Genomic DNA, 15,000 nt, shown 5'->3' with positions numbered 1-15,000 from the left:
TTTGTGTTTTTTTTTTTCAAAATCAGTGACATCATTTATGAATTTGGCAATTAAAGAGTTTTAAACATTTAGTAGTTTTGATCAGGACTGAGGTTGATTAATAGATTTATGCAAAAAAAATTGAAAAAAATATTTATCTGATACATTTTTACAGCAGTTTAAAGTAGTGGCTGTTTTCAGCCACGAACATAACGAAAGGGTAGTGAATTTGAACAATGCACAAGGGTTAAGGACATTATGGAATTAAGATAATGTCTGTACTATGTTATGATTGTACTGTACAATTAAATACAATCGTTGCAAACTAAAGTCTGCAGTCTGAACACTTTACCTCAGAGCGTCCGTTAACTAAATGAATTGAGAATATCACCTGAAAATCCGATAACATCAGCCGTTTTCATCCACACAGCTGATTTCCTTAAATGAATGTAAAACTAAATGTATATTGCAGGACAGGGTGAAGTCAGTATACATTAACGACGATTTTAGACAAATATGAGACAAAAATGTAAATGGCGCTCTGTGGCACAGCAGGATTTTGAACAAGGTCCTGAGCCGTTGATGGGCGCCGCGGACAGACGCCGAATGGCGCGCAGGTTTGCACTGCGTTGAGATTTTATGCAACAGGAACTTTTCTGAATGCTGTTGGTGACACAGTGGGTCTCAGTAAAGCTTCTGTGTCATGGGTGGTATACAGGGTATCTTGTACCATGTTTTTGTATCTTTTCTGTACGTCTTTAACGCTCCGCTCAGTGATCGGATTAACGCTGTTAAAGGGATAGTTCGGCCAAAAATGATATTAAACCCATGATTTACTCACCCTCAAGCCGTTCGAGATGCATATGTCAATCATTTTTCAGACGAACACATTTTCAGTTATTTTAGAAAATGTTTTGGATCTTTCAGTGGTTATAATGTCAAGTTATGGGGTCCACCTCCTTCAAGTCCCAAAAATGTGCATGCATCCTTCACAAAACTAATCCATCCGGCTCCAGGGGGATAAACGAAGGCCTTCTGAGGGTGTAATCCGTGCGGTTTTGTCGTAAAAATATACATATAACCACTGAAAGATCTAAGACATTTTCTAAAATAACTGAAAATGTGTTCGTCTGAAAAATGATTGACATATGCATCTCGAACGGCTTGAGGGTGAGTAAATCATGGGTTTAATATCATTTTTTGCTGAACTATCCCTTTAACTGTCGAAGCAATCTTTTTCCAAATTAAACATTTCTTCTTGTTACTACATTCTCCGCTAAATTTCAAGTAAAATGTCCTTGTAACTGTTATACTCCAACAAACACATATTTTCCGCTGGGGTAAACTGCACTGAGCGGTTGAATGCGCTTACTCGATCCGCCATGTTTTTTGTTCACCCCAGGAGGGATGAATACCATCTCTTTTCAACAGGTCAGGTCTGCCCCAAAAACTTTTCCAATTGTCTATGAATTCTATATTCATGTTCTGTGTAATAGAATCACCAATAACTAGGGCACAATCAACAGGATTCTCAGTGGGTGATTCACTGAGTGGGGAGAACCTGTTTAATGTTGTTATCGGAACGGAAGAGCGGTGTTTTGTCCTGCGACTATAGCGTCTCATCGTCAACCAATAGTGCATGTAAGCTGTGCTTTGACCTGTGATTGCATATATGTATATATATATATATATATATATATATATATATATATATATATAATAATTCGTTACATTTATATAGCGCTTTTTCTGAGACCTCAAAGCGCTTACATATACTTCCTTTCCTTACCTTTTTTCTTTTAGGCACATGAGGTTTTTTCTTTACCTACTCTCTGGGTTTCTTTTGTTTCTCGTTCTTCCTCTCATGACGGTATCTTATTTCCAAACATTTTTAGGTGAGGATCGATACCTGGAACCAGTCGTGGAGGAGGATCTTTTCCATATTAATCCGCTTGGCTGGATTACTTTCCATGCATGAATCGATCAGATCCCTGCATTCTGTGAAGAGGGGAGAGATGTCCGGTTATTATTGTAAGTGTTATACTTTGTGTAACTGCTCACATTATTTTAAGCAGTAATAAAAGTTCCTGTATGACCCGTCCACATGCTCTCACCTTTGGAAATGTCTTCTGTGTAGGAGGGCTCACCAAACATCTGAGGGAGGTACCGGTACTCGCCAGGATACTTCCCAGACAGCATCTTGAACATCAGTACGCCTAAACAATACACTGTTGCAGGCTTGCCATGATACTTTCCATGTCTGACCCACTCAGGGGGAGCATAATCTCTTGTGCCTGGAAGAAAGAACAAGATTTCGTCCATTGCAATGAATTTGTATTTCCATAGCTTTTTGTCGATTTATTCACCATAGATTTGTGGAATAATACGTACCACTGAATTTCGAATAAGAAGACTTCTTCAAGCGTTTGCTACAACCGAAGTCTATTAATTTGACCTGCAAGGTGTTTGGGTTGATGAGCAGGTTTTCCAGCTTGATGTCGCTGTGGAAGACGCCCCTCTCACTGCATATTCTTGCAGCAGTGACAACCTGACGCATCACAGCTCGTGCCGTCGATTCCTTGAGGATGCCACCATTTTGCAGTAAAAATATCCTCATATCTACACATGGCGTGGGCCGCTCTAAGACCAGTAGATATTCCTCTGGTGTCTCGTACCAGTCCAGCAGCTTTATTATTTGAGGAACACTGGGATTTTTGTTCATAAGAGCCATCATAGCGACCTCATTTGGAAGGGATTTGCCGAATAGACCCTACAGGAGAGATAATAGTTATACAAAAGTGAGATAATTAGGGGACATGGTTTAATTTAAATGAATTACTACAGAATTATGTCCTGCATTTGGGTAAGTATAGGTTTGAAGAGTTAAGTAATTGAAATACTGGAAATAGTTACTAAAGTTTCGGTCACTTTTACTGTCGACCGGCAAAAATTTTCAGGGCAAAATTTTGTCATTTTAATGGGAATTTTTGCATGAGGGTAAAGTCACGCGAATGAACTGTGCTGACTAACAGAAAGCTGCTTGGTTCGGAAGTTCATACGCTATTGACAATGGTCCTTTTGTGACTGCAAAATTTTGTTAAAATGTCCTATTGTTAATGTGACTGTGTACTCTGAGAGTAATAAAACGAAGAGAGGAATTGCCTACTTACAATACGGACATTTTCCATGGCTTCTGTCTTCAGCACATGTTTGATTGCCACCTGTTCTCCAAGGGAAAGAAAAAATAAGAATTTTTTTGTAAGAATGTTTTACAATTAATTAACTATATGTGCAGAGGTCACATGATTCCAGTAATTAACCTTGATGTAACTTTTAATGAATTTAAATTCCAACTTCCAAGAGTGCAAAAAAACTACCTTTCTTGAATCAGACAAACGGATCCCGTCGTAGACGCATCCATATGATCCTCTACCCAGCATTTTCATAGTTTCATAGTGCTGCAAGACTTCCCCTGTTAAAAAAAAGAGGGACATACAAAATTTACAGTATAAACCACAAAAAAACATAAAAAATTCACATTAAAAATAGCTGTAGAATGGACACATTATTGTGGTGCCTCACACAACCAAAATCCATCCTCAGTTCACATTTTCATTTGGATAATAAAGACAATGTCCAGAAAAACATGTTAAAATGTAGGTACTTTTTGCACATTTTATGAGTCATGTTGGGGCTTGTTATATAAACTGACCTGTCTTTCCCTTTGAACTTGTATGGATAATTTCATCCTCATTCTTCCAAGAAATGTCATCCGATGTCGAAGCTGAGTTGATGTTCTCCTCAGTCATAGATGGCACAGGCAGAGAAGGACTGCTGTTGTGTGAGATGATGCCACTTTGCTCTTGCCTGGTAATGTCTTTATCACCATCCGGCACACTGGTGGGAGAAGACACACAGCTGTGCCTGCTGTACACTGAGTTGTGTTCAGTGTCGCTGTTGTGTTCAGCTTCCACATCAGAGCATCTCTCAGGCTGTTGGCTGCTGTCATTTCTGCACTGACTCTGTTGGGCTTCGGTGGAAGTGTTCTTGGATTTCCGAGACAAAACCCATCTAAGGAACTTCCCTTTCTTCTTCTTCTCTACTTTCTCTGGGACAGGCCTTGGCGACACAGATGCAGCAGCATCTTCCTTTACAATGTAACTGTGAGATTTGCACTGACCCATTGCTCCAGATGTCTCTCTGATGTTCTGTCACTAACTTATCACAAGTTCACTGAACGTAAATTGCACAGATCGAAATGAAATACTAAAAATCATGAGATATAACACAGATCGAGAGATATAAAACAATTAGAGCAATTTTTCACCACAGATGTAACAGAAATACTAGTCAGATCGCTTGTACTACAGACCAGAAATCAACTGAACTGCTCGAAAACCAGAGAAGAGTTCTATGGGCGACTCTGCCTGTGACGTCACGAGTAGTGACGCGCGTCGGCCGGTTGCCAAGGGATTTTTTAGAATGTTTTTTTTCGAATGAAACTTGCAAAGATAACTGCTATTGTTTTGACAGAAAATGTATATCTTTATAAACTTATATGTAAGGGAAAATCCACGGCTTGCTGTGCATTAATTTTCCCCCCAAAATTAATCAAATGTGCCCATCTCAAACAAATATCAGTGATAATATTGTGGTCAATAAAACAAAATCAATTTGATTATAATTAACATGATAACGTACGTTCAAAACTAAAGTAGCCTAAATTCACCTTTATTTGTATGTATCTGTCAGTCTGAGACTTCGTTGCCATAACGCAATATGTCACTTGCGTGTGTCTTGCTTCGGACTTGACTGACGGGTCTAAATAGTCTAACGGCAGGCTTAACCGTAGCTAAATAAATGTATGCGTTTTAAAACGAAAATGCACTACTAGTGTAAACGTAGATGTTCCACAGTCTGCTCGGGAACCGATGCTCTCGATACAAATATGGTTCTTTCATTGAGTAGTCGACGGCAGGAAGAAATCAAACCAAACAATTTCTAAACTTTTTTTTTCAATGATCAAAGGTAGTGTGTCGATTCAATTAAAAATACACATATCACATATTTTAAAATATATCATAATTCATTGTTCATCATGTTTGTTCGAATTTCAGGAGATCTCTCCTGCCAGGCTGTTGTCGAAAATAAGATATTGTTCTTAAGTGACTTGCCTGGATACATAAAGGTTAATTAATTAATTAATTGCAATTTATATGCTACAGTTTTTTGAGTCCAGGAACACATCAAGACAAAAATTTGAGCTAAAAACAGAGCGCGCTGTCAAAGCACGTTAAGACGCTGCTCCGCCAATCTCCAGCAGGGGGCGTTCAGTATTAGCGTCGATAGAAAACACCAGTCCGCATGGAGTGAGTGAGTGTAGCAAACAGACTCATGCATGCTTTCCTCACGTTTGATGTGTGCGTATAGTACCAACTTGATTTATGTACTTCAGCTCATGTTAACTGTTTGATGAAGTCAATTTATTATGTTGGTTGATATTCCTTGTTTAAGGAAGCTTTACATAGAAGTAGTGATTGATTTGTGTTCATGTATTCAAATGATGTTGCTTATTGTTCATGAAAGTGTTTCTGCTACATCTCATTGTATGCATCTGTTTAGTTAGCCTATTGAATTGTGTTTCTGTTATGTTATATATTGATTTATATTATTATATGCGTTGCTTTAGACCACACACCCATGAAAACACCAGTGTACTCATTTGTGCTTATGTGCTGAACCTTTATTGAAGCTGTGTGGAATTAATGAGGAGAAAATAAAGAATCAAAGAACTTTCATGCTGCACTGTAAACAATTATGCACTGTTAACTTAGTTAAAATAAGTTCATATACTTAGGCTAATTGTTTGTGCTCTGTTTACATTACTAATTTAGCCAACTCCAAATGTTTTATTTGAATCCAATTTGTGTGTGAATAAAATCTGTTAAATAAACTAAATTTAAAACTAACCGCTGTACCTGAAAATATAAAACGATCTGTAATCATTACTTCTGCAATCCAAAAGGATGGGAAAATTGATAACACAATAGATGCACTACTTATTTGGGACACAAGCTGCAAGATTGTCACACTATCTCACAAACATAAAAACAAACATTTAACTTTAATATAAAGAACATTTTTCCTTGCCCTCCATCTATCCTTTCAATCACATCTCTCCATGTATCCTAACTATCCACCCTTCTATACTGTCCTGTCTCGTCTTCTCACACGAAAGAACAAAACACTTGCTTCCTGTACTTATTCACCAGGATAAACTCCTGGCAAATGTTTTCCTTTCTGACTTTATCCAGTATTACTTTGTGAATGTGATAGACTGATACAATGTGAATATGCAACATTGTGCTTCTCAGCCAGGTCTTCAACCTCCTCGGAGCACCGAAGCTCCTCTCCTCTTCAGCAGAGGCAGGAACAACCATAAGAAGTCGTACAAGTGCTTCTACTTGGTTGAAAAGGCCACGAAGTTCAGGCAACTGATTCCTCAGAATAGTTGCGGCCTCTGAACTGGTTGGGTATGTGTTTTGGAGCTTAAACATGTTCAGCTGCACCTTCAGTGACCTTTGGTTTAAATTCAGGATACTGGTCCACCACAGCAGTGTTTTCAGACCAACCTGATCAAACCTCTCCTTCAGTATCCAGCACCTTGAAGCTGATGACGGTCCAGTGCTAATGTAAGTGATTTTAAGTAGTGTTACACAGTTATAACGTTAGTCTATCTGTGTGGTAAAAAAAAAAAAAAAATTGTCAGTTCTGTGATTTTGAATCGTTGTCAGAATTTTGCTAGCACAAGAAAATCCATGTTCCTAATGTTGTTTTTAAATGTAGGCTAGTATTCCTGATTGCCATGCCATGGTCCTACAACTACTCCCACCATTCAAAGAGAAGTTAGACGGTGTTATCCTTAAAGCAGATGAGTAGAGATTATTCAACAAATCTCATTAATCTGTAATGTTTTATGTTTTGGTTCTGTTGATCATGGTTGTGCTGTCCTTTTAAAAAATTGTTTCAGGAATTTGCAACGCTGATGTCCTGCAATCTACATTTGCCAGTGGAGTCCACACTTTATGTTGCTTGGTATGTAAACATTGGGTAGTTTTAACCTAAAATGAAAAGCCATCATTTACTCACCCCACTGCAAAATATGTTTTTCTTAATTAGTGTTTTTTTCTTGTTTCCAGTCCAGATATCTAAAATTTAGATATTTTAGAAGTTTAGAAAATTTAGAAGAAGCATTTAATAGACAAGTAAAAATTGGATTGTTTTCTGAAAGAATAAGTCAAAATTAAGTGAGTTTATGCTTAAAACAAGCAAAATAATATGCCAGTGCGTTTTAACATTCTAACCCTAATCAATTTTAATGTTTAGGTGAAAAATTTTATTCATAGAACTATGAATAGACAACTACATCGAACCACAGTGAAACCCACAATAGTTATTTTAATTATTAATATTATTTATTTATTCATTAATTTTTTTTATTTTTTTTTTTAATTACAGGTCAATCTCTAAGCGACCAGTAGTGGACATTATGTTTGGAAGGTCAAGGTGTGTGTGAAAGGATCACAGCATCTTCATCACTGGCCTGGCAGCGCTGTTAGTCATTAGCATATTTGCCATTCATATAAATATTATAAATATAATAATATATAAATAGCTGACTACTGGTATAAACAATATGGCCATGGTTTCCATACTGGGCTTAGCTTAAGCCGGGTCTAGGCCTTAATCAAATTAGGGTATTTAAGCAGCTTTTATAAAAATGTCTAATAAAAAAAAAAAAACATTACTGGTGTGCATCTCGAGACAAAACAGTGGCAGTCACATATTTTAAGATATGTCAGTGCAAGTTGTTTTCAGTTAAATGATTAGTGAAAATTCTGTCATTAATTACTCACCCTCATGTCGTTCCAAACCTGTAAGACCTTTGTTAATCTTCAGAACACAAAGATAAGATATTTTTGATGAAATCTGAGAGGTTTCTGAACCACCCATAGACAGCAACGTCTTTGCAACTTTCAAGGTAGTCAAAACATCGTTTATATAATCCATGTAACTACAGTGGTGCAATCTTAATATTATGAAGCGATGAGAATTCCTTTTGTGCACAAAAACAAAATAACGACATTATTCAACAATCTCTACTCTATTTCATGTCATTCTCCTACGCTGTTGACGTAGTGTAAACAGTGTCAAGTCACCTTCATTTATATAGCGCTTTTAACAATATAGATTGTTTCAAAGCAGCTTTACAGTGATAATAGGAAAGTACAGTAACATAGATTGTTTAGGCTTTACAGCAGCTCTAGAATAAATTTATCAGATCGACTATTTTTGACCGTCAAAATGCCGGCGGACACAGCTTCAGTGAGTTGTTCAAAATCTTTCTTTTTAGTAAACTCTGTGTACACAAACAATGTTCTCCATGCTGGAGTTCATGTGTAGAGCCCCTGGTGATACTGAGAGCAAAGTTTCATGTTGTGTCGAGCCTTCTTAGTGTTTTAAAAATAGCGATTTTTGATGCTATCATAGTCGTGCCCCAAGCACTCCCATTCAAAAGGCAATTTGACCGAAAACGAAAATACGGTCAAACTTAAACATTTTGGCAAGAGTTATCCTTTAACGCTCTCCGGCCCACTCATCTACACAAAACAGTGCCTGGTGGCTCGAGAACGCAAACCCTGTTATAGATTTCAAGGTGCAAGCCTTGAAAAAAAGCCAGTGCAGTGCTTCTGGGTTCTACGTCAGAACGTAGGCTTATTATTGGCCGACTCTGGTCGTGTGTGATGACCCAGGAGCTAGCCAATAGTGAGCCTACACTCTGATGTACAATCCATAAGCGCTGCACTGTTTACACTACGTCAACAGTGTAGGAGAATGACATGGAAAAGAAGAGATTATTCAACAATGTTGTTATTTTGGGGTTATTTTGCGCACAAAACCACGGGGGCAAATTTGACCTCTGTTAATTGCTGCTACCCAAAAAAAAAAAAAAAGGTCAAATTTTACTTCAAAAGCCCAGAGTGCCACTTCTGGCCCCTGCATAGAGACACCTAGTGGATGAATATTGAACTCACAAGTGCCAGAGTGGTAGTAATATGATGGCTGACCACATGCTGTTTTGTTGAGCTGGAAACCTAGCCAAACAAAATCGTCTTCTCAGCAAACCAGCGGATGGTAAAATTGTGTATTTTTTGTTCATCTATTTAGTATTAGCTTGCAGAATGCCTAGAAGTATGTTTTATATTATTTTTGGATAAATTAGCAACTCTGAGCTAGTTCAAAAAACGATGGGCCAAAAATGACCCTCTGGGTGTATGGGTTAAAAACATGTTGGGTCAAAAATGACCCTTTGGTTCTTTGAGTGACTTTTATGGAGAATGGTGACAGTCCTGTGTTTGGCTAAAGCCTTGAAATAAATAAAGTAGTATATCTTTTCAGGGAGTATGGCCACTCCCTTTTCAGGACAGGGAAAGCAGCAGAGAAAGGTCACTGTAACACAAGTATTGGAGCAACTTGAAGCTGATGATAGTGTGAGTTCCTCTCTCTAGCAGAACAGATTTTTGGATAAGCAAAGACCCATGGTGTTAGTTTTTTTCAGTCGTGATTTTGGCCTTGTGTTCTTGTTTCCATTGGCCAAAGTGTTTGTACATTTGATATCCAGTTCTAACATGCAACAAATAAAGCAAAAAAAACAACAAAAAAACATTGTTAAATGTAGCTGTGTGGTTGACTGATTATTTTCCTAAATTTAAAATAGTTTGCATTGACGGTGTTTGTTATTGTTATTCTGTGAAATGATACACCTAAAGCCCATGGGTCAAATTTGGCCCTAATCCTAAATTAGGGAATAAAGGGTTAAAATTTAAAAAGTGGATATTTTGGTGTTCAGTGAACTTATAGAAGTAATTTAATGCATAGTTCATAATTTTCCAAAGAAGAAAAGTGTTCTTGGGTTCTCCAGGGTTAAGGTTGAACCAACGTTGTTATATACTATTTACTGATGTTTTTACTACCTTTCTGGGCTTTGACAGTCAGTTGCAATGACATTGATGTCAATGGAGGGACAGAAACCTCTCAGATTTCATTAAAAATATCTTAATTTGTGTCCCGAAGATGAACGAAAGTCTTGAGGGTGAGTAATAATGACAGAATTTTCATTTTTGGGTGCAAACATGCATTTTAGTCTGGTAAATGTCATGTTTAACATTATCATGTAGTCATGTATGCAATTCACATTGCAAGGCTTGCAATTAAGTTAAATTATTTCTGTCACAAAGGTTTGGGCTGGATTCTGGCAATGTGTGCTCTATATAAACTGAGACTCTATGACTGCCTTTCCACTGATACTCTGATGGGACCTGATGAGGGGATGATATTGTTAATGAGCTGGGTGATGAGTAGACAAAAGTTGTAGAATAAACTTTAAATCTGGCAACCCCACTTCCAAAAGTTTAGTTAGTTGACAGTGCGCTTGTAAACAGACACATTGAGTTGATGTATTTTAACCAGGGCAGAAGAAATATCAGTTATTGATCACAACATCCAACATTGCATTTTTTTTTCATGTTGTTTAGTTTTATCCAAACAAATTAGTCGTTAAAACCGATATCTGTTTTTTATTTACACGTCTTTTGTGCTGTCTCTCTCTGTCAAAATATATAAACTCAGTCCATAATATTTCATTGTTTTTTTTCTCTTTCTTTTCTGCCTTTTAGACGCTTTCTTGACATCAATCCTGAACGTGGATCAAAAACAAAGAAAGGACAAGTAACTTCAAAGAAAACTGGCCAAGTTATGCAAAAAAAAAGAACACCACTGTAAGCCTACAGGTTTCCTCACTTCTGCGAAAACTTGCAGACTTTGAATGGGATTTCGTTTGCACTTTTATGGACTTCAAAACAGAAACAGCACTTCACTGCCATTATAAAGCTTGGAAGAGCCAGGACATTTTTTTAAATAACTCCGATTGTATTCGTCTGAAAGAAGAATGTCATCTAGACCTAGGATGACTTGAGGGTGAGTAAATCATGTGCTAATTAAAAATTTTTGGGTGAACTATCCCTTTAATTAAGCGCTTAGTTATACCTGTTTGTTGTTAAAGTGTTAAAATTGCATTTTATGTTTTAAAAAATTCAGCCAACATGTTCACAGAAGGCAATTTTCTGATCTTTGCTTTTAACCAAATGTTGTTTTCTTTTTCCTAGTGTGGCTACTCTTATGAAACCTTAACGTATAATATTTTAATTATGTAATTATAAAAGCAGCATTCCCTGTAAAATACAATTTATTGCTGTAGACAAGTTTAATATTGTAAAAGTATGTGGGTTATACTGTATTTGGTAATTACAGTGGAGTACTGTAAATGCTTTTTACTGTACTAGTGCTGTAAAAATACAGTATGTGAGGAAACTACACACTAGAAGCCTATTAGGCCATGGCATTGTTTCTTTTGTTGCTAAAAAAAAAGACATGTTCAATAAAAATATAATTGGATCAGTGTAATGTTGCAGTTGTATGTGTGTATTTTACATGGCTCTATTGATTGAAAGATATTTTGAGTTTCAGGAACTAAAAGTTAAGTTGGGCCCGTTAGAATATATAATTTAGTTGAATTGGTAATGGAGTAATGCTTACTTAACAAGCTGAGTTAAATAAATGGGTGGGGAATGATTGTTTAAACTAAGTATCTTCAGTTACTGTAACTCGGTTATAAGTACATTCAACTTAAATGTTCTATTCCATTCCATTATGGGCTTAAGTACATTGAACGTAGTCCACTTGTCTTATTCAACTAATGCTTCATTACTTAAAAAATTTAAGGCAACGAGTTACCTTGGTTTTTTAAAGTAGATTCTACTTATCCGGGTTTACAGTGAGGAAAACCGTTCTAGGTAGGGCTGTTGAGTTACTATGTTATGAGGTATATATATATATCAATCATGGGTTTGCATTAGGGCTGGGGGAATTAACGCGTTAATCTTTGCGATTAATTTGAAATGTTTAACGCGTAAAAAAAAAATAACGCAACTGACGCAGCACTTTTTTTTTTTGCCTCGTTTTAATGATTTCCTGTTGCGTCTGCTATTAAAAAGGCCGAAATATGCCGTCCCGCCCCTCCATGTTCGGCGGCCAGGTTTCATTCTCGGGCAGCTTTCATGAGCGGGTCTTTTCCGCTCGGTATGTGCGTCGCGCTCTGTGCTCCGCGCGCACGCGCGCGTGAGTGTGTGTGTGTGTGTGTGTGTGTGTGTGTGTGTGTGTGTGTGTGTGTGTGTCGGCTCGCTCTGTCGTTAATGGCCCAGCAGCGGCGAGCTCTCCGTTCCGTGTGTGTGTGTGTATGTGTGTGTGTGTGTGTGTGTGTCGGCGGCTCTGTCGTTAACGGCCCAAAGGCTTCAATCATGTACTAAGCACTGGAAAAGTAAAGTCCACTCAAGTAACGTGAAATTTCTCTGTTGACTTCTGTTTGCTGAGCTGGTATAGCCATGCTGGGCAACAATGGGAAAAAAATGACCTGCTCTGATCACATGCTCTGGTAATAATAGCTTTGTAGGACTATATTTTGTTTTAATAATTAATAAAATAATAATAATAATAATAATCTGTTAAATTGATTATGTTGATTGATTATTGAAAAAGAATAATATATTGATATATTGATGTTTAATATTTTAATATAGGGCTATTTTCTGTTCCCTTTTTTTCCTGTGTTGTTTAATTAGGTGATTCTAAGTTTAAATATTGATGATTACAAGCTTGGGGGAAGCGCAATTAATTGCAATTAATTACAGAAATTGTGCAATTAATTAGTTAATTTTTTTTAATCGATTCCCAGCCCTAGTTTGCATACATAATATGAGATTTTTTACACAGGAAAAAAGAATCTACAAGATTGAATATCTTAATATATATTTTCTTAAATAATTCATTATAATACATTTAAAAAAATCATTTTTTTGTTAGTTATAGGCCCAGGCCTGAGGGATGAAACGAGAGTTAAATTCAACAAGAAAAAGAGGAAAACAAAGCAATAAGCCACTTTTGCTTGTGGATGAAAATGTTTGGATATAAAATAAAGAAATTAACAACATATTCAAGAGATGACAATTTTGGGATTTCGTAATAAAAATAAATAATATCGTTAAAGGGATAGTTCACTTTGAAATTAAATTTTGGTATGTTTTAGCTTACCTCAAGGGCATCCAAGATGTAGGTGTCTTTTTTTCCGCAGTAGTTTCAATTTTGATATTTTTAGGTCAAACCGTTCTTGTCTGTCAGTCATATAATGCAGGTCGATGGTCACTTGTCTCAAACAGCATGCACAGAGTCCAAATTAAAACAATTCCCCGTCGTCCAAATTAAACAATTCCCCATCGTAAGTACACATTGATGGCCTAAGACACGAAACGAGCGGTTTGTGTGAGAAAACGAACAGTTTTTATATCGTTTTTACCTCTTGAACTCAGCCACGTCCAAGTGATCTGAGAGCGCGGGCGGGTATAGATATATACACTAGATGTCGCCTTGGCTACTGCGAAACCGTTTGACCTAAAAATATCAAAATTGAAACTACTGCGGAAAAAAAGACACCTACGTCTTGGATGCCCTTGAGATAAGCTAAAACATACCAACATTTAATTTCAAAGTGAACTATCCCTTTAAGGATATAACGGTGGGTCACATTAGTAGGGTTAAATATAACTTAAATCAAACCATAAATGTGTTCACAAAATAAATGGGCAGCAGTTTCTTCAAAAAGACCACAAAATGAGCAAGTTTAATCAATATCAAGATATTTACAGATAGATGAATTAAACGTGTCGTTCAAATCTTTTAAGTTGTTGCGCGTGTGATAACCATAGACTGTAAAAAAAATATGGACGTAGTGTCCGTGACGTCACCCGTAGGTTTCTGAAGAGCATTTTTGAAGCCTAAAGTAGGCGGAGCCGGCCTTCGCCATCTTGGCCTTGCGTCACTCCCGGATAACAGAAAATAGGCAAAGAGGCGGGGCGGGAGTGGAGCTGAGGAGCCTTGCTAATATGATTCTGTACTATTCTGCTAGTTGAAAATGTATTATGCAGTAACTTAATATTACTCTGAGAGTGTGTGTGTGACAGTTATTTATGTGCTTAACGTTACATGTCAGTCACTCTCTTTTTATAGTCTATGGTCCGTCAGCGCGGCATCGCTCAAGTTCGTAGAGATGAGCTTATTCAGTCCATTTTAAATTCTGATTTTGGCCGCCTCTCAAATGGGTTAAACCATAGATATATTGCCTATGAAGTTCAAGTAAATGCGCTAGAAAATCCGCGCTCATTCATGGATGTGCATTTATTGCATGGACGGAGAAAGCACCGACACCTGCAGGATTTCATCTGACGGTACTTAAGCATATTATAATCTATCTGTTCCGTGAGAGCAGAACGAACGAGCCTTTATTGACGTTTTTAAATCTGAAAACTCCAAAAAGCTACGAAATTGTCAGACATCCATTAGTGCATGTTCACAGAGGAAAACAACTGAAATACAGCGCTGGTTGTTCTCTCGAACGATACTCGACGACAACGACGGAATCCTAAGCCGTGGGCGAAGTAATGGGTGTATTAAATTGTAAGAAATAATCCCGGAAAAAAGCACAAAACACTGCAGAGATGGCAAGTTCAGCAGCTAAAATTTGCTGAGGTGAAGTGACGGCTAGTAGTAACAACAGCAGACAAACAGCTAGCAATGACATCAGCGGGAATCCATCTGTCACTCAAGTGGCCACACCCTTAATTATGCAGAACTTTAAATATTAATCAACTAAACGGATGAGTTATAAAAAAATTCACCCCCCTCACAGTTGTTATGAAGGGCAAAATTAGCTGTATAGACCAAAGCCACATAGAGATCCAGGCTGTAAACATGTTTTTTTCCGCTGTAAAGTTTTTTTTTTTTTTTTTTTTTTTAAATTTGCAAGTTAAAACATTGTAGCTTATACAAGGTAAAAGATCAATGTCATATATA

The 15,000-nt window shown here is 37.1% G+C and overlaps 1 long non-coding RNA gene across 1 annotated transcript in view; it reads right to left on the bottom strand.

Annotated features, from left to right (window-relative positions):
* Positions 1–15,000, bottom strand: part of LOC309510370 — a 153,325-nt gene that overhangs the window by 120,639 nt on the left and 17,686 nt on the right. The window lies entirely within an intron of this gene.

The sequence above is a fragment of the Leuciscus leuciscus genome, assembly GCF_965113295.1.
Source record: "Leuciscus leuciscus genome assembly, chromosome: 12".
Taxonomy (NCBI): domain Eukaryota; kingdom Metazoa; phylum Chordata; class Actinopteri; order Cypriniformes; family Leuciscidae; genus Leuciscus; species Leuciscus leuciscus.
This window is presented reverse-complemented; position numbering and strand designations above follow the sequence as displayed.